This window comes from Pan troglodytes, chromosome 1, assembly GCF_028858775.2.
Source record: "Pan troglodytes isolate AG18354 chromosome 1, NHGRI_mPanTro3-v2.0_pri, whole genome shotgun sequence".
NCBI lineage: Eukaryota > Metazoa > Chordata > Mammalia > Primates > Hominidae > Pan > Pan troglodytes.
Window position 1 is genome coordinate 133,233,316 of NC_072398.2, and position 23,639 is coordinate 133,256,954.

Consider the following 23,639-nt stretch of genomic DNA (forward strand, 5'->3'; position numbering starts at 1 on the left):
TTATTCTTTCTTTCTTTTTCTTTTTTTTTTTTTTGAAACAGAGTCTTACGCTGTCACCTAGGCTGGAGTGCAGTGGCACGATCGAGGCTCATTGCAATCACGCCTCCCAGGATCAAGTGATTCTTGCGCCTCAGACTCCGGAGTAGCTGGGACCCCAGGTACGCGCCACCATGCCCGGCTAATTTTTTTTTTTTTTTTTTAGTAGAGATAGGGTTTCGCCATGTTGGCCAGGTTGGTTTCATACTCCTGAGCTCAAGCAATCTGCTCGCTTTGGCCTTCCAAAGAGCTGGCATTACACGCGTGAGCCACTGTGGTTGGTCATGGCTACATATTTCAATGGGAGATGAATTACCTGTAATCCAGTGATATGACATAACACTACAAATCACAGAAGCACATACAACATCAATTCTGGCCATAGAAAATGCCTGAAGTAGTTATCATATGCCACTAAAGCACAGATCAGCACTGAGACCAACTCATGAAATTTAAGCACTAAGCCCTCTAAAACACTTTACCTAATTTGGAAAGACTTCCCCCAATTTCAGTAAAGTTTTATAGAACAATATATCCAAGTTACATGTTAGAAGGAATCCAAACCCAGCTCATCCTCCTAGAAATATAAATTGAACAGACCTTATGGATCTGCTTTTCTCGCACTAACTCTGGCCATAACTGTTTACTAGGCACTGTGTCAGACCATTAGATAATATATTTGTGTATAAACAAATTATTTGTTTACAAAGCCTATAGTGGTAGTAAATCCCAACAAGATATTTTTCTCTTAGTTCTTGTGATACAGTCTATGCAACTGCAAATAACAATATGAAGTACATTGACATAAGATACTCTAAAAGAAATTTAGGGCTAAAATAAGAATTGGGGAGGATTTTTTCATTTTCTTTTTCATCCTGACTCAATTATTTCTTTAGTACCCAACTGATTTTTTTTCTTAAAAATCTTTTCTCCTCACAAGGAAATACAGCTAAGTACATAAGATAATGCTCTGCTATTTACTTTCTTGGCAGAATATTAAAAATCATGCTCAGAATAAAAAATCGAAAAGAGAAAAACACATATAAACATATACATTCACAAAAATATTGCTAAGGAAAGTCGTTATAGAATGTTCTTCAGGATATCAAAGGTCATGCATGTAAAAACCATACATCTCTTTATTTAATATATCATGGATGAACTCAGGGGATCATCAAAGTTATTTGATTAAATAATTCGATATTTGGTCAAGAAAATTTGATATTATTATGACATCATATGAAAACATTTGACTAAACTGCAAAATAAGTGTACTTACTGCCATTTATTTCATTATTTTACATTTGAAAATATAAAATGTGAACTAAAAAAAATCTCTTTTGAATACTGGAGAAAGCTACTGAAAATACTGGATGTCAGGAAGTCTTTTAAAGATTTTGTCTAATCTTTCCCTCTTCTACTATGAATTGCTGCCAAATTCATAATTCTAAAACATGACCTAACCATGTAATTTCCTTGTTATCTTTGAGTAATTTCATAAAAATCCTTTTCACCAACCAGTGTGATTATAAACCAAATCCTGTGTACCCTTCTAAGATGGCGGCTTCCTCCACTAGAATGTTTTTGTTGTTCTTTTATGCCTGGCTCATTCCGACCCTTTCCTTCCTATCAGTTCCTGAAACTGAGTGTGTTGCATCTTCCTTGTATCACACAGCAAGTCCAAATTTCTCCCTTGCTTGACTTATTGTAATAATTGGAAATTATTCCTTGAAAGATTGCATGTCATGATACCAGTAACACCCAGTAAATTAATATGTTCCCAAAGTTCATTGATAAGTTACTTGTTGGAAGTTGAAGAATTCATTTGCCTAAAAAATGCTAAGTATAATTAATATTCCGGCCATATTTTGGATAATCTGAAATGTAGCTGAAACATATTACTGATAAAAACATAATTTCCAAAATTCTTATGAAAAGATGTATACCTGTAATCCCAGCACTTTGGGAGGCCGAGGTGGGCGGATCATCAGGTCAAGAGATAGAGACCATCCTAGCCAACATCATGGACCCCCCCACCGTCTCTACTAAAAAAAAAGAAAAAAGAAAAAACCCACAAAAATTAGCTGGGCGTGGTGGCATGCACCTGTACTCCCAGCTACTCGGGAGGCTGAGGCAGGAGAATCACTTGAACCCAGGAGGCAGAGGTTGCAGTGAGCCGAGATCATGCCACTGCACTCCAGCCTGGCGACAGAGAAAGACTTCATCTAAAAAAAAAAAAGAAAAAAAGAAAAAAAAGAAAAGATGTAGTATACCATAATCCAGCTCAACAACTGGAAGTCAAACGTTCATCACTCCTTCATTTTCTATTTTTTTGTGCTTCCTTGTCAAATTATGTAGTGCTGGATTTATAGCAGGTGCCATGGTTTTTTTATTGCTTCAAAACTAAATTCTCAAACTTACTGGCTTGAAACAACAACTATTTAATTTGTTTACAATTTTGCAGTCTGTGCTGGACTCAGCAACTGATTCTTCTGCTTGTCTTGCTGCTGGTCACTTCTGTGGGTGAATTCAATTGGTAACTCTGCGGTGGGCAGGTCGGGAAGTTGAGAGAGCTAGGCATCTTTCTTTTTCCATGTAGTCACAGGTTCTCTCATTCTGCTTGGTGCTTCTCACATGCCCTTTCCAGAAGCATAGCTGTATTTCTGCCTGGAGGCTCAGAGCTCCTATGAGTGCAAAAGTGAAAACTTCCAGACCCTTTAAAGCTTGGTCCTGGAACTGGCACTCTGACATGTTCTTTTGATTAAGCATGTCATTGGTCCAGCCCAGCTTTGATGGGAAAGAATTATACAAGGGGATGAATACCAGGAAACTTGTTCACTGGGGGCCATGAACGGAACAGACTGCCAGAACGCTTAATCACTACTTACTGAGTTGGCTGCGAGAAATATAGAACAATGTATTCTATTCTTTAATTGTTGGGGGAAAATGAATTTAGCATTTTGGTAACATGCAAAAATCAACTAAATGGAAATTAAACACTTTGGTATGTACAGAGTGTGACTTGGGTTTTTTTGTTTTGTTTTGTTTTGTTTTTTTTTGACAAAGTTCCACTTCACCACAATATCCTACCAATGGGAATTAAATTAAGAAATTTTCATTTTTTTCTGCGTTAATTCCTGGTTTATAATGCTGAATAATACTTTAGAATACTATCCCACATAATTGGAATAAGGATGCAAAGCACTTGCTACTTTCTCCTACCCAAATATTTGATTTTATGTTAGCCTCAATTTCATAATTTTATGTGACCTCAGAAAGCAATTCATTAGCATCACAAAGAAAAATAATTAGTCAAAGCATCCCAAATAATGAGCTTGCCAGGTTAATGTTTAAAGATACCACAATTACTTGTTATTTTTTAACCACAATGCAAATGTTAGTCCTAACAGCTTATAATGAATAACTTCAGAGTAAAGTGGGAACTTTAACACCTCCTTCAAATTCCACCCTGTCCGTACCTTTATAGGAAAAAAAATTGTGCTGGTTAGCATCTTTTGACTGCAAAGGCCACTCAGTAAGGTAATCTAAATAATGTTAGATAGTCAGGATGAAGATGCAAAATATAAATAAAAACAACAGTCTCAAAGACTGTGACATTTATAGGTCTCAGAGATTATTTAAGTCTCAAAATATTTCTAGGAAGGAGATCTTATCAGTCCCAGAAAGTTGTCAGTTAACCACTATTTCCTTTCCATACTTGTTTTTTCACTTGCAAATTTTGAACTCTACCTTCTATCTTTTCTGTCTTTCAGTTTCTGTTGACTCCTACATTTGTCTATTAATTTCATCTGGGATGTTCAGTGACATTAGGAATAGAACATTTCTTAATTGTGCAAGACTCTTTCACACACTGCACAATATTGATTCATCCTCAGACACTAAATGCTTGTGGCACACATGGTCATTGTGACACCTGAAAGTACCCCAGCACCTTGTCATCTCCCGTAGAAGGTGCAATAATCATTTGCACTCAGGGAAGAATAACATAGAACAACATGAGTTTTCTGTTTCCTCTCTGGCTAACAACTAGCTAGCTATCATTGTTTGTAACAGATGAGAGTTCACAAATATTGGTTGTTTTAGATGATTACATTTATTTGATTGACTAAAAATTAAGAGAACATAATCTTAACACATAATCCAGTAATAGTGCTTCTAGGTGCTTACCAAACTGATTTGAAAACTTATGAACATACAGAAACCTGCATGTGAAGCACATGATCATTAGTCATTAGAGAAATGCAAATCAAAATCTTAATGAGATATCAAATCACACCCATTACATGGCTATAATAAAAAAGATGAACAATAACAAGTGTTAGTGAGGAGGTGGCAAAATTGAAACTCTCAAACATTGCTGGAGGGAATCTAAAATAGTACTGCTGCTTTCAAAAATAGTTGGGGAACTCCTCAAAGAGTTAAGCAAAGAGTTACCATATGACCCAGCAATTACAGTGATAGATATATATCCATGAGAAATGAAAATATATGTTTATGCAAAAATGTGTACATAAATGATTATATCAGCATTATTCTTAATAGCCAAAAGTGGAAACAATTCAAATGTCCAACAACTGACGAAAAGATGAAGTGTGGTATATCCATATAATGGAATAATATGCAGACATAAAGTGGAATGATTGACACATGTTTACAACATGGATGAACCTTGACAACGCTGTGTTAAGTTAAAGAAGCCAGACACAAAAGGTAATGTATCATTTGATTCCATTTGTAGGAAATGTCCAGATAGGCAAAGCTATAGAGACAGAAAGTAGATTACTGGGTCGGAGGCAAGGGAGAATGGGAAATAATTGTTGGGTACATGGTTTTGGGTGCTGAAAATATTCTTGAATTAGATGGTGGTGATGGCTGCACAATACTGTGAATGTACTAAGAAACACTGAAATATACATTTAAAAATACATTTTAAAAAGATGAATCTGATGGTATGCAAATTATATCTAAATTAAAAAAATTAAATGATAAAGCTGCAAAGCAAATCTGCACGAGTTTTTAGAAGTCTTATATATAATAGGCAAAAACTGAAAGCAACCAAGATGTCTTTCGGTAGGTGAAAGGTTAAACAAACTGTTGTCTATCCAAACAATAGAATACTATTTAGTGATAAGAAGGAAGGAGCTATCAAGTTATGCAAAAATATGCATGAACCTTACATGCATGTTAGTAAGTGAAAGCAGTTAGTCTGAAAGGCTACATAACTTACAGTTCAATGTATATGACATTTGGAAAGGGCAAAACTATAGATTCAGTGAACAGACCGGTGGTTGCCAAGGGTTCCAGGAGAGGGCAGGTTTAAATAGATAAAATAGAGGGGATATTTTGTGCAAGAAACTTTTCTATATGCTATTATAATGGTGCATACATATTAAATGGTATGGCATACATATTAAAGGGTGCATACATATTAAATGGTGCATATATATTAAATGCAATTTAATTTGACAATTAAATTGTCAAAACCCATAGAACTTTATAGCACCAACAGTAAAGCTTAACACATGTAAATTAAAACAAAATCATATAGGAGATTAAGAAATCCCATGATGGAAGGCAACATGTGACAGAAGAATCTAACTCTACTACAAGTGGATGAAATAACCTCACTGAAGAAAGTAGGGAGAAAGGTACTGATGGAAGCAACTTCAGAAGTTTGTGGAGTCCACAAAGCTAGTGACAAAAGACACGGTACCTAAGCAATGTAGTATAGTTGACAAAGTTGTTTCCCGCAGGGTTATGGCTTAACAATTCTGACACTACCATACATATACACTGGAACTGAAGAATTAAGTAAATGGATGGTGGAAGCCAGGTTTCTCACTGTTGGAGTGGGAAGTTACAAAAACACTAGGGGTGGTTAGAATGATCAATGTGGCAATGGGTTAAAGTTAGAGACATTAGTATGAACTCATGTTTAATTTAGCACATTATTTAATTTCCTCTATATATTACAGCGGATTATGGAAATATTTACAGATAAGTGTGCACACAAGGGTTAGTATACATAAATTTGTTTTTGCTCTGTCAGCTGAGAAGACCTAGAAAAATGACACTCCAATAGCAATAAGCACACCTAGTGCCCAGATCTTTGTTTCTAATGTACATTTCTCCAATTGAAGGAAGCAAGTTACCTGGGAAAATGGTTGATTCCAAAACTGAGGCTAGGAATATACAAGATAAGCTTGGGGCATATTGTAGTGCCAAAAAGTAAGGAAGTGTTAAAACACACATACACACACACAGAGACACAAACACAGACACATAATGATGAGTGAAGGAGGCATATCAAAGGGACACTGGAGCCAAATGAAAAAGCTCTCAATGTCAAATGCTGGAAAAATTTGAGCAACAATAAAAAAAAAGTAGTGTGGATTATAACTCAAAGTATAAAATAAACATCCATCAGTCCATATTAATATAAATAAATAATTGAATAAGTAAATAAATACGGGAGAATAAACAGAGCTTTTATGCGGAATTCCAAATAATCTATGTAGGTACTTGGCTATAAGGAGGGGGAGCACAACTCCCCATCCTCTGTCCCTACTACATATCCAAACCCTACCTTTTTTTCAAAGCACAAATCAAACTCTACTTATTTTATATTATTCTCCAATCTGGTCACTCCTCCCTACCACCACTGATCTTTCTTATTACTTTTTTTTCTTTTTTTGAGACAGAGTCTGACTCTGTCGCCCAAGCTGGACTACAACGGCATGATCTTGGCTCACTGCAACCTCCACCTCCTGGGTTCAGGTGATTCTCCTGCCTCAGCCTCCCGAGTAGCTGGGATTACAGGCACGCACCACCACACCCAGCTAATTTTTTTCTATTTTTAGTGGAGACAGGGTTTTGCCATGTTGTCTAGGCTGGTCTTGAACTCCTGAGCTCAGGGAATCCACCCGTCTTGGCCTCCCTAACTGCTAGGATTACAGGCATGAGCCACTGCGCCCCGCTGATCTTTCTTATTTCTAATGATTATATGTGGTCTTCTCATAAGGGACTTCATTCTAAAAAATACACTATGAAAAGAAATAGAAGAAGAGAGTAATTTTATAGTGGAGAAACCTGACAAACAATATCTCAGCCAGGTGAACAAATTTAATATCAACAGTGATAAATCATATTGCTAGCACACACTTGTATTATGATGGGATAAAAATGGAAGTTTCCTTCTGAGGTCTTCCTCCTAAAAATCTTTAGCCAATCTAATCATTAAGAAATACCAGACAAATCTAATTAAGGGATTCTACAAAATATCTGAATAGTACTACTCAAAGGTCATCAAAAACAAGGACAATCTGAGAAACTGCCACAGCGAAAAGGAACCTAAAGAGACATGTCCAGTAAATGTAGTATGGTACACTGGTGGGATCCTGCACGAGTGAAATCTATTAGGTAAAAGCCAAGGAAACCTGAGTAAAGTAGGAACTTAGTTAATGATAATGGACTAACATTGGTTCATGAATGTAATATTCGTACCATACTAATGTAAGAAGGTATAATAATGGAAACTGAGTGTGAGATGAATAGGACCTCTCTGTACTATCTTCGAAACTTTTCTCTATATCTAAAACTATTCTAAAATTAAAAGTCTATTAAAAGTAGAGGGATCGTCTAGGGATTATACACTGTCACTATTAAACTTTACTCTTCCACTGCATTTTCCACTCTTTTGCTGGTCATTCCACTCTAACATTTTATGATGGCTGTGGCTCCCGTGGAAGATGAACTTCCTCTTTTCCTGGCTTAGTTGTGAGAGACACTCGCCAAGATCCTTGAAACAGCGAAATTGAGTGCTAAGTCTTTACAGGGACCCACAGAGGCTTCTCCTTCTATGAACCTACATATTCAGGGGGCCTCTACTCTGTGGAACTTGTACTTCCTTTCTCCTTTCCACTCCTTCCCATTTCCCAAATAGGAAACTCTCTCATTAACCCCACCCACTCCAACTGCCTCCCAAAACATAAGCCCTCCACTATCCTGGTCCTGTTCTCTCTCATAAAGTGGATTAATGTCTCAAGAAGAAGTGCTTATTGGGTTGCAAAACTATACACAAAAATGAAAAAATAATCTATTCATCTATCTTTGCTTGATGGGCAGCATGATTAAAAAATGACTCATTAGAAACACAGTGGCAAGTCTTCCTTCTTGGAAACTGGATGTAGAAAGGGAGGGAATTACATTTACAAGAAGTGAGTCACCTTCCTCCAATGACAGACAAAATGGCTCTTCTAAAGCCACAGCTAACCAGCAAATGAGCACAAATAATAATCCCCTATCCCATCACCAGCACCTCTAAAATACATTTTAAAAATGTATTTCTGGGAACACCTAAGCCTCCAGGTAAAATACTAAGTTAAGAATATGATTGGGATGCATATTATTAAAGAAGAATTTTGGCTCTGGGATTGCAAATAAACACTGGATAGTCAGGTTTTATTAGATAATATAGTTGCATGGTGCAGAAGATGACCACCTTACCCACAGGAAACCTGAGTAGTTAGTCAGCAGGTTTGGCAATTTCTCCAGGAAAGGACTTATTAGTTTGGTAGGCAGCATTATCTCTTTCAATGTGAACAACAACAACAAATACACACACACACGCACACACACACACACACATATTTACATACACAAACATATATATGTATCTCTTTCATAGAATGATATTTTGAGGAAAGGTATGCATTTTTCAACTTTTTTTCCTCATTTTTGCCTCTACTCAGTCAGTGGGATTATAGCTTCAGCTGAGAGTTATTAAAACAGAAGACAAGTTTTAGAAAAGTCAAATTTTAGCGTCTTGATTTCAAAACCTGAAGTTACGGTACATTGTAAGATTTGGGAGAATATGCAATCAGCCAATTTCTACACTTCCTATCCTCCCTATCAAGGGAAAAAAACTAGTCACTATTGGGACTCTGAGAAAAGAATCTGAGCCCTGATGTTTTACATCCCCTTGCCAGCACCCCATCTTTGACACATTCAGAGCAGAATATGAGGCCCACACTGGCACAGCAGCAACTGAGAGAGAACACAACGCTTTGAGAGTCTTGTCTTTAGGAAACAGAAGCTTCTTGTACTCATGCAGATGGACCAGCACATAGAATGGGTGATGCTCATCTCATCAGTCACCACACTGGAACATGCAAATGACTAGGGCCCAGGTGCCTCACTCTCCTGCCTGAAATATGGGCACTTTGCTATCCCCTAAATTTAGAAGAAACTCTAGGTGAATGGGAGAAGAAGTATTAGATTGGCTGAGATTTTGTTTTGCCACTTGGCTGATTGAGGATTCAAAATAGAAATCAACTTTTATTATAGAACACGTAAGTTATATTTTGAGTGAACCTAAGTCTGAAGTCTAAAGGCTAGTAATTATTACAGATTTATTAACACTTGAAAAAAGGAAGGATGCCTTTCTTTATACCCCGAACTTTTGAGAAAACACTGCTAAATATAAAACTGAGGGACATCTATTTAAGAAAGAAATTGAGGAGGGTTAATTACATAAAATATCCCATGTGTTCCTTTATAGTCTGCAGACCCCTTACAATTAGGCACTGTAATGCAACTTGTTCTGGCCATTGAACTATGAGTAGAAGTGACATATGTCATTTCTTATTTAAGTATTTTACTTTGAGGTGAGAAATTTCTGCATCTTTATAACCACTTGGACTGAGGAGGCCATATGTTCCTGAAGGTATAATCAAAAGAAATTGCAACCTCTGGCGGCTCAAATCCCTGTGTATCTGTATAGAGCAGAAGCTTTCTACCAGCCCACATGGGATATGTAACGTGAGCAAGACATACACCTTTGTCGCATTAAGCCTCTGAAATTTCTGGAGTGATTTGTTATTGTAGCATAACCTAGCCTACATATATTAATATTTTAGGGAACATCAAAAATTTAGAATAATATGAATCTACTAAAAATCACATTTCAAGTTAAGTAAAAAAGATAACAAATCAAAATTTCCATAAATTGATATAAATTCAAATGTTGATAGTACAATTATGAGTATTTTGTATTTTCCCCTTTAATGTTTTGTGTTTTATGATTTTATCACATATTCAGAAAAAAAATGTGAATGAAAGTGATCACATATTTCTTAAAACTTCATTACTAGAAAACCAGGATGTGTACTGCATACGGTCTTAGGTACTGTAATAGGAGGTAGGAAAAATTTTTCTTTCAATTTTAAACCAAGGGGTTCAAACCTCACATCCCTGAAAGCTGCTACCCTAACTCTGTCCTTATTAGTCCTTCAATTCTTCTTTAGGATTGCAACACTGTGGCAATTGAAAATAAAAGGAATAACAAGATCCCACAATTTTATCAGAACATCAAATCAAAGCCACATGCATTTATTTGTTGAACATTTATTCAGTGTACCATGAGGTGTCATGCGATGTGAAGGACGAACAAGAAGTGCATATATCAATTACTGGAATATTACACTCAAAATCTGACCTAGTAACAAAAGACTTAAACAAGCAAGAATTGGTGTACAATAGCATATAAACAGCCTTCCTTTTTTCCACTATATATGATAAAGCACTGAGTTGAATGCACAAACATAATATTTTCTTGCAACAAATTTGATGTATTGTGACAGAATCTCAGGCTAGGTCTTTAATGTGCCTAACTAGGTAGTGTCTTGGGTCAAGGAACTTAAACTCCTAGAGGCCCATTCTCCTGAACTGTAAAATAAGCATAATAATATCTTCTGGATTGATAATTAAGTATCATATGAGTATGTATAATGTACATCATGCACTTAAAGGAGTGTGTGGCATAACATAATCTCTCAATAAATGGTGGCTATTTTTGTTACTCAGTCGCATCATATCGTTTTACTCATGGGGAAAAAAACATGCAAGTTCAAGGTTGGAAATTACACAAAGGCATAAAGCTAAATTAACTCACAGTATACTTGAAAAATAGTATTAGATGCACCAAGTACCTCAATAAACATATGAAAGTAATATATGTAGGAAATTGGTTGTGAAAGGTAATCGCTATTTAATTATTTTCCAACCAGAATGCACACTTAACACCTGGGAGTTTTGTTTTGTTTTGTTTTGAGACAGGGTCTTGCTCTATCACCCAGGCTGAAGTGCAGTGGTGATCATAGCTCACTGAAGCCCGGAACTCCTGGGGTTAAACAATTCTCCTGCCTCAGTCTCTCCAGTGGTTAGGAATACAGGCATGCACCACCACACCTGGTTTATTTATTTATTTTTTATAATTTTTAGTAGAGACAGGTCTCACTATGTTGTCCCAGCTGGTCTTGAATTCCTGGACAATCCTCCCATCTCAGCCTCTCAAAGTGCTGGGATTACAGATGTGAGCTACCATGCCCAGCTGCACTTAACACGTTTTGATCTCAACTAACGCCTGGCACTTTCTATCCACTTTCTCATCCGTCCATTTTATTGTCTCATGTGGGTAGGACTTACTTCCGTATACGTTTTTTGTACCCTTCTTGGCATAGGGTGCTATTCCAGCAAGTTAGGATAGGTGGTGGCCAAAGATGGATATCAGCACTGCAGGTTGTTAGCAGGTGGTGTTTCTAGGGTGAGCAGCCAGAGATTTCAGGGTGAGGAGCAGGATATGGTTTCATATGATGTGGTTAATTAACTGAGATGAAAGCTGGAAAAAGAAAAAATGAAGAGAGAATAAGGACTGAGGAGTTTCAAAAGAGTTATGGGGACATTGATATTTATTCTTCTGGCTACCACAGTGTCCTCCTACCTACCAATCCTTCCAGCACTATTGACCTTATTACTTAGTTGCACTGGTATTATATCTAATTTCAGGTCGTTGGTACCAACCAAGTTCAGGAATGATAGAAATCTACCAGTAACAGGAATAACTGGGAGAAGTTTCATGGAGAGGGAGAAGGAATGCATTAGATAATTTAAAGGACTAGATTAAGTATAGAGAAAAAAAATGGAGAGAATCTAGGTGAGTGAGGCCAACAGCATGAGAAAATGAAGATTGGGGGAAAGGAGACTGGCTTGTGCTTGGGATAACGAAGATACTGCATTAACTTTGTTCTTATTAGTCCTTCTATTCTCCTCTAGGATTGTCAACACTGTGGCAATTGAAAATAACAGGAATAACTGTTTTATGACAAATGGACCTGAACCCTATGAAATGAATTTGCAAGCACTGGCACAGTTAACATATGCTACAAACAACCATCTTCAGACAGTGTAGCCAACCAACTGTGCCAGACTTAAACTGACGACCCTGAGGTGAATCGTTCTATTGCCACAACATTTCTGATCCTCAAGGCTCTCCATGCTCCTAAACTCTTTTCTTTAATATTCTACAGTGTGTTTATTTTCACGGCTATAAAGTCATACTCAGATTTGCAATGATATTTACTACCATATTTCAGAGTGTTTTAACTGATGTTAGTTCAAATCAATTCTGGAGAAACTTTCCAGCCAAGGGAATTGCAAGCTAGCTGGTTGACATTGGAGGTCAAATACTCCAGGGTATGGGTCTCAAATCACTTAATTCTTCACAGCAAATTAGAAACGGGACTCCAGCTGGTGCTAAAGAATAAGACAGACTTGCTGTATAAGGACAAGCTGCTGCTTGGATTTCGAGTCTTTATATTCCTAAAATAAAAAATGTGAGACCCAATTCCCACCCCCCAATCTCATTCTTTCAGAGTAAAAGATTTCTTAACAACAGCAAAAATCTGGCCACCTGATTTCAATACATAAATCTTGCCAAGTTATAAAAATAAGATATGATTTAAACAGCAACCTGTAATCTCCTGTTGACGACCAGCTGTGCCTCCTATTAGTATTAATGGAAGTTACACAGGCATAATAAGAAGGAGGGGAAAATGCCACCTTATGCTTTTTGCACACCTTAACATTTTTATAGCAAGTCTGATTACAAGGGTTTACTTGAGCGGCAATTAAACAATGATTGATTACTCAGTACAATTTGTATTCCAGGCAACATGCAAATGGTAATGAAATTCTCAGATAAGGAATGGAATAAATTCTTCTCACATCAGAGAATCACATCTTTTTAACAGAAAACGTTTTCTTATATGGAGAGAAGAACTTCAGTATAAGTTTCTTAAATAATACATGTTTACCCAAAGACAATAAGCCTTGATTTGGATTTAGAAAGGAATGGTAATGATTTTTGCAAATTGTACTTCCCACTTCACCTTTAGACTACGGCTCTCTTTCCATGATGACAAACTATATGGATGGAAAGTATAATATTCACTCACAAATATATTGACTTCGACTATAGTCACAACTATAAACAATATTTTTCATCATATTTTGACATTGCAGAAATAATATCTACTTTTAAATTGAAAGTGAAGTGAAAGGTTTATTTATTAAGTGTCTATCATGTGCCAGGCACCATTCTAGGTGTAGGCAACACAGCAAAGAACACACAATACTCATGGTAGAGAAGAAGAAACTGACAATATACAAGTATACAGATATAGATACAAAGTCAGTGTATATAGAATAAAGAAAACGATCAGGAGAAACTGATAGGCATTGATGTGTATATGTACCTATTCATATTCAGGGGAAAATGATGGAAAGGGAAGTCGATGACTTTGCACCTGCTTTTTCCTACTTAAGGAAGATCCTGATCCAACATCATTGAATAGTTGCCTGCTCTGTACCATTTTGATATTCATCCAAGTACAAATAATAGAAAGAGCTTAGAATTAATATGCTGGATAAATAGTAAAGCCACAGTGGCTGATGTGGTATAAGCTGGAGTAAAATGGAGATGACATGAGATCACAGATACACAGAGGTATAGTCATTGTAAGCCAATTTAAGTAATGTGTGCTTTACTTTAATTTTAATGAGAATCCATTGATAGGTTAACAGGAGAGTGTTATGATGTAAATATGTTTTTCAACCATCAATCTAATTGCTGTATGTATGTTATGGGATATAGTAGAAATGTGACCTACCTTGAAATCTGCATTTTTCCTGAAGAACTGGCTAATACATTACCATTTTCACTTATTGAAAATTTAACGTAAAAGAGAAATTGCAGTTAATATCTTATAGTCAGGTATGTTTAAAAATAAAAATCAGAAATCGCTCCTGCTTTAAGGTACTATTATCATAAAAGGCAGGGATATGTGAAAGGAAAGAGAAGAAAAAGTTATGATGTCTATAAAAACAAAATATTAGAAAAGACTATTAAGGATCACATTGTCCATCAGCTTGCTTTTTGCAGCTGGGATAAATGGCTGTTTATGTTCTTTGTTCAGATTTCCAGGATAAAGACTTCATATCATCCCTGGTAGTCCACGCTAATATTTTATCTTTGACATAAAGAAGTTATTTTTTATATCCAATTACATTGTCTCAATTTATTAAACCTATTTCATGACCTGATGTCAAAATAGAAAACAACTGCTCACTATTCTGATAAAAACTATTTGAATACAATAATTTATTCAAGCTTAGCCAGCTTTGTCTTCTCTAAGCTAAAGAATCTGAAACTCTTTTATCATTCCCTATTTTTATCACTTTAGTCAAATTTTTCTTATGCCCAGAAAAATCTACTTTAAAGTATGAATTGCTTCTTGTATCAAAGCACATACAAGTTGATTAGAAATTTATGTTCTATGTTTAGCAATTTAGCTTAGTTAAAATGATGAGAGGAAGATGACAAAGTATTTAACACATTATATTTCTGTGAAAATCTGTGATACAACTCATCGCATAGGCATGGATTTACTATGCGTAACAATTACAACTATACATATTTATTTAGGATGTGCATGATACATGTAATATATTTAGTCATACATAATAGGTATATACATATGTTTGTTTCTTACTGTAACAAGGAAAAACCATGAAATAGATATTATCATTCTTTAATCAGGATTCTCATAGGTCACAGATTAGACTAGACTAGAACAGCAAAATAGAAAAATTCTGTAAGGGAACACATTACTCTATTTCAAGGCAGACATGTAAAATAGAAGGTATTGAGTGAAGGAGTCCTGGGCAAGAATCCAAGATCTGCCACCCATTAGTCTTGTGAAGATACAGCATTAACATTGTGAAGCCTCGATTTTCTTAATTATATGATAATTAATATACAATGTCTAATAAATTGCTTAGCAAAATAGGAACTCTAAATGTTAGTTCCATGAATAAAACCAAAATAAAATCCATTTGGACGTTTATAAAACCAAAAAATGCTGTTTATAAAGTATACTGCACTTAAAATAAATAAATAAAATTCACGATATTGTGGTGGTGTTTCAATAACTCCTACCTACCACCCCCAAGAAAGAAATTAGGTATCTGAAACTCCAATACAATACATAAGTGTCAGTTTCTACATTTTTAATTTCAGATTATTGTGGTAATTAAATAAAAGATCATGTGTAATGTCCTGGGCATACAGTAGATGATCAATAAAGTCAGCTATTTTTATTAGCTCTAAGTAAAATTAATGATTAAGCATGCATGGTTCAACAGAGGATGCAACACAGCAATCAATGGTTTTTAAAGCTAGTACAGATGGGAAGGTGGCTCTGTCCATATACTCTAGTCATTCATTATCCAGGAACAACAAGTGTGGGCCAGGAAAATCTTTCCCTAGAACAATAGTGGATGCCAAGATCCTAACCACTCAATACAATCTCTCAGAAAGAAACATTTGGTGGCCTTTAAATAGAAAGTATCATGCCAAAAGAATGTTTTTGGTTCTATACTTTTTAATCTCCAAATTGAAAATAGTTAAGTTGAAAAATGTTTCTCATTTTTCTTCTTATTATATTCTTCAGGGGGTCAAAGTCAATCTTGAAATATGTTAATGCTGTTACATCCTAAGGTGCTGCTGGTTTGGAAGATGGGCAAAAAAATTAAAAAATGTATAAAGCCTTTAAGAAACAAACGTGTGTGTGACACAGATGGCTGGAATAAATTATGGGACTCAAAAAGCGGTTCAATTTGCTTAGTTTTAAAATCCATTTGGACATTTATCAAAGTTCACATTGTGAAATGTATTTGTGCTACTTGGAAGAGTGATAGTAATCAGCACCCGCAACACCAACCCCCAGAAAAGAAAAATAAATAAAAAAAAGGAAAAATCTATAAGCTCTTTTCATTGAAGCCTAAAACAAGATAGTTGAATTAATGAATCTAGTGATGACTCATTTTAAGCAACAATTGGGAAAAGTATGATGGATGATTTAAAATATACATACAGACATACATGTATATATCTATATATACACAACACATACAATGGCATCAGCACGTAATATATCGGTTCTTCCAAAAGATTGTCAAAATACTTTCAGAATGGTTATTCTGTTTAAGACACAAAGTACCAAATAATCTTTCCCTTAAATTCTGCAAATAAGATGTGAATATTCTTTAAAATTTAATAAAATTTTTAATAAATGGAGAAGAAACTGCTCAGAATATTTGAAACAACAAAACAAATTAAACTATTTGAACATGTTGAAGGAAAGATACAAGGAAATGGGAAATATTTTCAAATTTATTGGAAATACCAAGGTCCTTTGCACAAATGACTGTATTTATCAAATATTGTCAAGTGAGTTGTTAAGACAAGAATGAGAAATGTGTTTCAGAGCAAGCTCTTAGCTTAGAGTTTCTCTGATTGACAAACATGATAAATTTTAATTTTTGAATACCTAAAGATGCACCGAGGTGGGTGCTTTTGGGAAAGTACACAAACATGTTGATTTTTATTCCATTTGCTTGTTCAATCAACATATATTTAGAGCACATCTACTTAAATCCAGACACTGTCTAAACTGAGTGATTCAAAGATTAGTAAGGTGTAGTCCTTGCCCTTGAACAGTTCTGTCTGGTGGATGAGACAGACACATAAATGTAGAATATTAAATGCTAATACATAAGTATGAAAAGAGACTATAACCTACAATCTGTTTCATGAGTTTTTTCAAAAACATTTATTGAGCATCTACAATATGCTAGGCACTGGTTCAGACACTGATGATACAGCAGTGAACAAAACAGCCTCAGGGAACTTACATTCTATTAGGAGAAGGCAGGCAATGAGCGCACACATCACTAAAACAAATAGAATGTCATTTGTATTCTATTGCTAGGGAGAAAAATAAAATAGGAAAAGGGGGGTAGTGAATGTGAGAAATGTGAGCTGCAATTTTAAATATGGTATTCGAGAAGACCTTACTGAGAAGGTGGTCATTATGCAAGTGCTTGAAGCTGATGAAGGGCTATCTGTTGAAATACCTAGTGTGGAATATCAATGCAGACAGAGGGAAGAGCAAGTGGAAAAATCTCTGTGGGTGGAGTTGGAGTAAACAAGAATAGCAGGAATGAGAAGGAGAGAAGAAACAAAAAGCTAGATATATACATACATGTCTTGCAGGCCATTGTACAATTTTTCTACTGAGTGAAATGGGAAGACATGATGGGTTTGGAGTGAGAGACTGACAGGATTGCTGTTTCATAGATTAAATAAATCAAAACATTCAAACAACTATCTTATAATAGGACATTCTCCACATATTTAGATTATTTTGCCTAGTTAAAGCTTAAGGAGTTTGTGCTACTTGCCAATTTCTATAACTCTTAAAAATAATTTGCTCCAGACTGATGATAATTATTTTGCTAATAATGGACTATAGATTATAGACAAATTTGGTATTCAGCTTTTCATGTAAAACACTTCATATAAAAAAATTACAGAATACCTAATATGTATCAAGGGTGGGAGTAATGAGGTTTTTACCCTGCATGCACAAACATACACATTTATAAAAGGTTTTTGTATTGGTCTATCTGCTCAGAGTGCAATGGAGCTTGTAAAACAACTTTTACTTTTTTGTATAATTAACTAATATGTGTTTGTTACTTGTCCATGAATATTTAGATCTTATATCATGTTATTTGATTTATTGATATATATTCTTTATATATATTTATATATATAATTACCCATGTTTTTTTCTGTTAATATTCTTCTACAACATCATTTCTAATGCCTGCATAAAGTTGAATTATGAATTCACCAGATTAATGTCAGTTATTTATGTATTTTTTATTGAGATGGAGTCTCACTCTGTTGCCAAGCTGGAGTGCAGTGGCGCAATCTCAGCTCACTGTAACCTCCGCCTCCGGGGTTCAAGCAATTCTCCTGCCTCAGCCTCCCGAGTAGCTGAGACTACGGGCACGCAGCACCATGCCCAGCTAATTTTTGTATTTTTAGTAGAGACAGGGTTTTACCATGTTGGCCAGGATGGTCTCGATCTCTTGACCTCATGATCTGCCTGCCTTGGCCTCCCAAAGTGCGGGAATTACAGGTATGAGGCACCATGCCCGGCCAATGTCAGTTATTAATAATCAGTTATCAATCAGTCACCTGTTGTAGGGCATATATGCTGTTTTATTTTTGCATGAATAACTTCAGAATGAACATATTTTTGGATACATCTTGCAAAAAGAATATTGTTTTCTTAAAAAAATCAGAAATAAAGTTGATGACTCAGAGAATGCACATATTTACCGTTTGGCTATTGCTATGGTTTGAATGTTTGTGTCCTCCCAAAATTTACATGTTAAAACCTAATCACCAATGTGAGGATATTATGAGGTGGGCCCTTTGAGGGGTGATTAGATCATGAGGGCAGAACTTTCATAAATGGGATTAGTGCCCTTATTAAAGCAACCTGGAGAGCTGCATTGTCCCTTCTGCCATCTGAGGACACAGCGAGAAGGCATCATCCATGAACCGGAGGGTGGGTGCTCACCAGACACCAAATTTGCCAATGTTTTAATCTTGGACTTCCCAACCTCCAGAATCGGAAGCAGTAAATGTCTGTTTATAAGCTAACCACTTCATGGTATTTTGTTATGGCAGCCAAATAGACTAAGAAAGCTATGTATTGCTCAACTGCCCTGCCTATATACTATACTAAGTTTTTACTCATTATGGAATCTTATGAACCTGTTAATTTTATTGCACCTTCATTTCCTTAAAAAATCTTTGCCAGTTTGATGTGTGAAAAACTCTATGTCATTATAATTTTTTGACATTGCTTTGATTACTGATTGGGTTGACTCAATTTTCACATTTTCATTAACTGCTTGTATTCCCTTTTTTGTGAGTTGGCCATTGATGCCCTTTATCTATTTGTATATCACTGGAAATCTTTTCCCCTTAGGCTTTCTATACTCTCTGCTATGTTGAAAAAGAGTAATGCTAAATAATGATCTGCAATGAAGTTTTAAGATAAAAATGTGATAGTTATTCATAATATTTATTTACCTGCTATGTACTAGGTACTATGTTAGGCATGGAGGATAAAAAGATAAGACCCATTAAAAATTATCAAGGATCTTACAGTGTAGGGGTAGTGTAGGGGTAGGGGTAGTGGAAATCAAGAAAACAAACTGCAGAACAAGAACAGCACATCGTTCATTATTCAGATGATTAAAAATTGATGATTATAATTTTATGTAGGAAAACAGAATGAGAGCCAGTGACTGAGAGAGGGAAATCCTTCTGGAGTGTAGGTTTTTCTTTCTGGCCTCTGATTAAAAACAGAGATCTGCCTTTTAAGTGCCACAACATGCTAAATTGCAACGGTGTTAATATATGGTAGAAATGTACTATTTTGGTTTCTAATGGCACTTATGATTACCACCCAGGCTAGCATGCATAGGAAATGACTGAGCCCATCTCCAGAAATCACTTGCCTTGGTTGATTTTCACACATTCAACCAAGTGAGTATATGAATATGCAATTACACATACATTGCAATCAGAGTAATACTTCAAAATACACACTTGATCATACCATTCTTCTACTTTAAAAAACCTTCATGGCTTCCCATTTCTTATAGAATAAAGTTCAAAACCCTAAACAAAGACTAAATAAAACATGGCATGCTTATCTTGCAGCTTTACCCTGGGTCACTCTCCCACTAGTTGCTTAAACTCCAGCCATCAGGGCCTTCTTTCCCTGTTGGATATCTCTGACCCTGGAGCTTTTACACTTTGCTCTCCTTTCCCGGAAGTCTTTTAATAACCTCCTTTTGCCTTTTTAACTCTTACGTTGTCCTTTAGGTCTCAGCAGTAAGGCCATTACCTCAAGGACTCCATTGATTTCTCAGGGCCCTCTACTATAACAGCCTTTTGTTTTTCATTGATGTTGCCATTTGCAGTAAATATATTTTTGTGTGATTATTTTGCAAATGTCCATCTCCCTAACTAATCTGCAAAGCACAGGAGAATAAGAGTTCACTTTTATTTTGCTCATCACGGTACCTCTAGTGTTTTCCACTGAACCTAGCATGTGTTCGGCACATAATTATCAGTGATAAGAATGAATGAACAAATACAGAAACATCTCAGAACAATGAAATAAATGATGAGATTTAAAAATATGAGTTAATTTTTATGTCCAGGCATGATGATAATTAAGCATGTACATTTTACATGCAGTCTAGACTATTTGTTAATTAATATACAGAGGTAACAATGCAGCTTAGGTTCACTAGGAAGCAGACTTTGCAATAGAAATGTGTGTGCAGGAAGTATATTCATTATTCAGTGCTGTCTGGATGAGGCCCAGTGAGAGCAAGGAAATGAAGCAGGATGGGCAAAGGGAGAAGCTGAACTCTACAGACGTCCCAACATATGTCCCAGCTAATCCCTTGAGGGACCTCTGAAGGTGGAATGGCCCCTAAAAGGTGTCTTGAATTGAGGCAAGGGCCCAGCCTTTAAATTCCCACATCAACTGTCATTGGATATCTGCTACCCCAGGAAAGGGCTTGAACTTCGAGTGAGATGGCTCTCTTAGCCAGGGGCAATTTCCAGAGAGGGACTCAGCAGACAGCTGTCAACCACTAACATTCCCAGGAGCTGAGAGAATGAGTGCCTCAGTTTTGAATGGGTTGGGGGATGGGTGGTGATCTGTGAAGCACATCATAACATCTGCTACAGATAACCAAAAGGGAAAATACATACTTTAAGGCAAGGATATGAAGAACTTGCTCAAATGTAAATGAACTAGAAATTATAAGACAATAAAATTCCAGCAATAAAACAAGAAACCACTTTAAATGCCAGTTCTTGGAATTATGACAATATTAGATGGTGAGAGGAAACCAACAAGGCCAAGGAAAAGACCCCTAAGTAGTAAGGCAAATTATTTCAGGGGACATTCATTCTAAAGGATGTTTTCCCCCTACTTTAAGTTAGATAAGTCTATAAACTTTCCCCTTACACTGCATTTTACCCAAAATCTTTCATAGGCAATCATGCATTAATGACATTTTTCTAGAACGTGGGAACGTGGGCATTGAAAGATTATATGTTTAAATTTGTAATATTTAATTTATATGACACTGTTCAATTTACAAAATACTATTGCATACATTTTGACATCTGACTCTCATAGTAATCCATTCAATTAAACCACTCATTTAAAATCACTAAGCGGCAATTTTTGTTTTTCAGTTAGTGGCTAAAGGTTTGTGGTAACAGAGACAATGTCTCTATGGTCCACTGAGATGTCACTAATGCTTATGACAGTGTCTGAAACAATTGTACTAAAAAATAATTGCTAAATAAATTTATGGGAGAGGTTTGTAGTTTCTCTGTGTTATCTGTGCTTTTTATGGCATTTACATAATACATGCTGATATACTGCATATCTATATATGCAATATGATAGACATGTAGTTGAGCACATTATACTGTTTGTTCCATGAAATATGAACCAACGTATTCCTTTTGGTCTTTTTAACAGGAATGCTGGAAATATTTGGGCCTAACTGATCTTTAGTCATTATCCTACTGGTCAACATGGGTAGGAATTAATTTGGCCCTTGAAAATCAGACAGTGGAAAAAATGCACCTCATGATCATTCAGCCTCTGACTTTTTGGGAGGAAATCATTTTCAAAGAAATGTCCCCCACCAAAAAAAATTTCTTAATGCTACACTGCAAAGGGAAAATAAAGGCATATGGAAATCTGAATTTTTATTGTGTTTCTAAATTTGTAATATTGAATAACTTTTTAGATGTGAAATTAAAGATGACTCATAAGCCCTACTTCTGACTTTGGTAGTAATAATATTCATTTATGTACTGTAAGCTATTAGGTTCAAACATAAGCTGTCTCTCCAAAGCCTACAAAAAATTAATGTGGAACACCTGATATTTCACTGTGCTTCCAGATGGAGGGACAGCTTGACAAACGCCATCATAATTTACAACTTTTAAAAAGTGTGGTGCAAATGCATTTGCAGTAAAAGCTTTAAACAGCTTGCATTATTTACAGGTACAACTGTGTTTAATGTGCAATTTCAATGAATTTAAAATATTATTAGATTCAATCACTGATCACAGAGCATAGGTGTGGCATGTGAGCAATGTGATTAGATGCCTTAATTAATATGTCAGAACAGGATACATCTGTTTGATGAAGTTGGGGGGATGGTAAATAGCATTTAAATTTTATATTTGATTATTGACTATCACCGATGAAACTCTTATCTTTGGAAAACCAGCATATTTTGGACTTATCCTCTATAGTTGTTTAGGAGAATTATAACAGAAAACGAATATGAAAATACACTGTATAACTCTTACAGATAACTTGGATTCTTGTACACATAAATTAACTATCAATTGCTAACTGATAAGATGTATGTTAAAGTGTAACCTGAAAGAGCAATAAGCCTGTATCCCTGTAAGTTAGGAAATTGAACATTGAACCTGACTGATTAAATTGGGGAAGAAATCATATGTATTATAATTATATATATTTGTAAATTTATATATGTTTATGTGTGTATATCTTTTCTCAATATATACATATGTGTGTATATGTATGTATGTATTTGGGTGTTTATATGTGTGTTTATATATATAGACTGATAGAAAAATAGATATAGATAGATTTATCTATCTCTCTATATCTCCAAGAGGATCTAGAGTAAGTGGGTAAGGTGTGGTTGTAGGGAGATGCAGGAACATCTGACTTTGGAACATTACTCCATGAAAAGATAAGTAGTTATTTTGACCCATTTTAACTACAAATTCATTGATAGATATTGTGACCTATTGCTCAGCAGTAAGTAGGACAATGAGAATATGTGATGCAGAGAAACTAAAGTTTCTAAAATGAACTGCCCAGTGTATAAACGAATGTACTCTGTTCATTCAATCACCAAGTGTTCTTGGTCTCTTATGCTTCAGTCCTGAGCTAGGAACTGAGTATCCAGTAAGCAACAAAAGTACACATGGGCCCCCTCTTCCTGGAGCTTCCTCTCTAAATAGAAGACATATATTAAATGAGTCACATTCAAATAAATATTTAAACAACATTTGAAAAGTCTATGAAGACGAAATATAATGAAAAAGACAGAGTGGGTGTAATTTTGTTGGTGATGGGGTTAGATCATAAAGGCTTCAGTGAGACCTAAATGATGAGTAGAAGGGGAAGAAGAGCTCCAAGTGGAGGGCAATGTGCAAAGGTAGAGAAGTG

General features: G+C 35.6%; 1 long non-coding RNA gene across 1 annotated transcript in view; it reads left to right on the forward strand.

Annotated features, from left to right (window-relative positions):
• LOC129144102 (uncharacterized) overlaps positions 1-22,879 on the forward strand; it is a 56,466-nt gene extending 33,587 nt beyond the window's left edge. Inside the window, exons 2-3 of the long non-coding RNA XR_008548274.2 lie at positions 4,600-4,767; positions 12,169-22,879. This is a non-coding gene — a long non-coding RNA (uncharacterized LOC129144102). The remainder of the gene's footprint in view (positions 1-4,599; positions 4,768-12,168) is intronic.
• Positions 22,880-23,639: the final 760 nt, after the last annotated feature.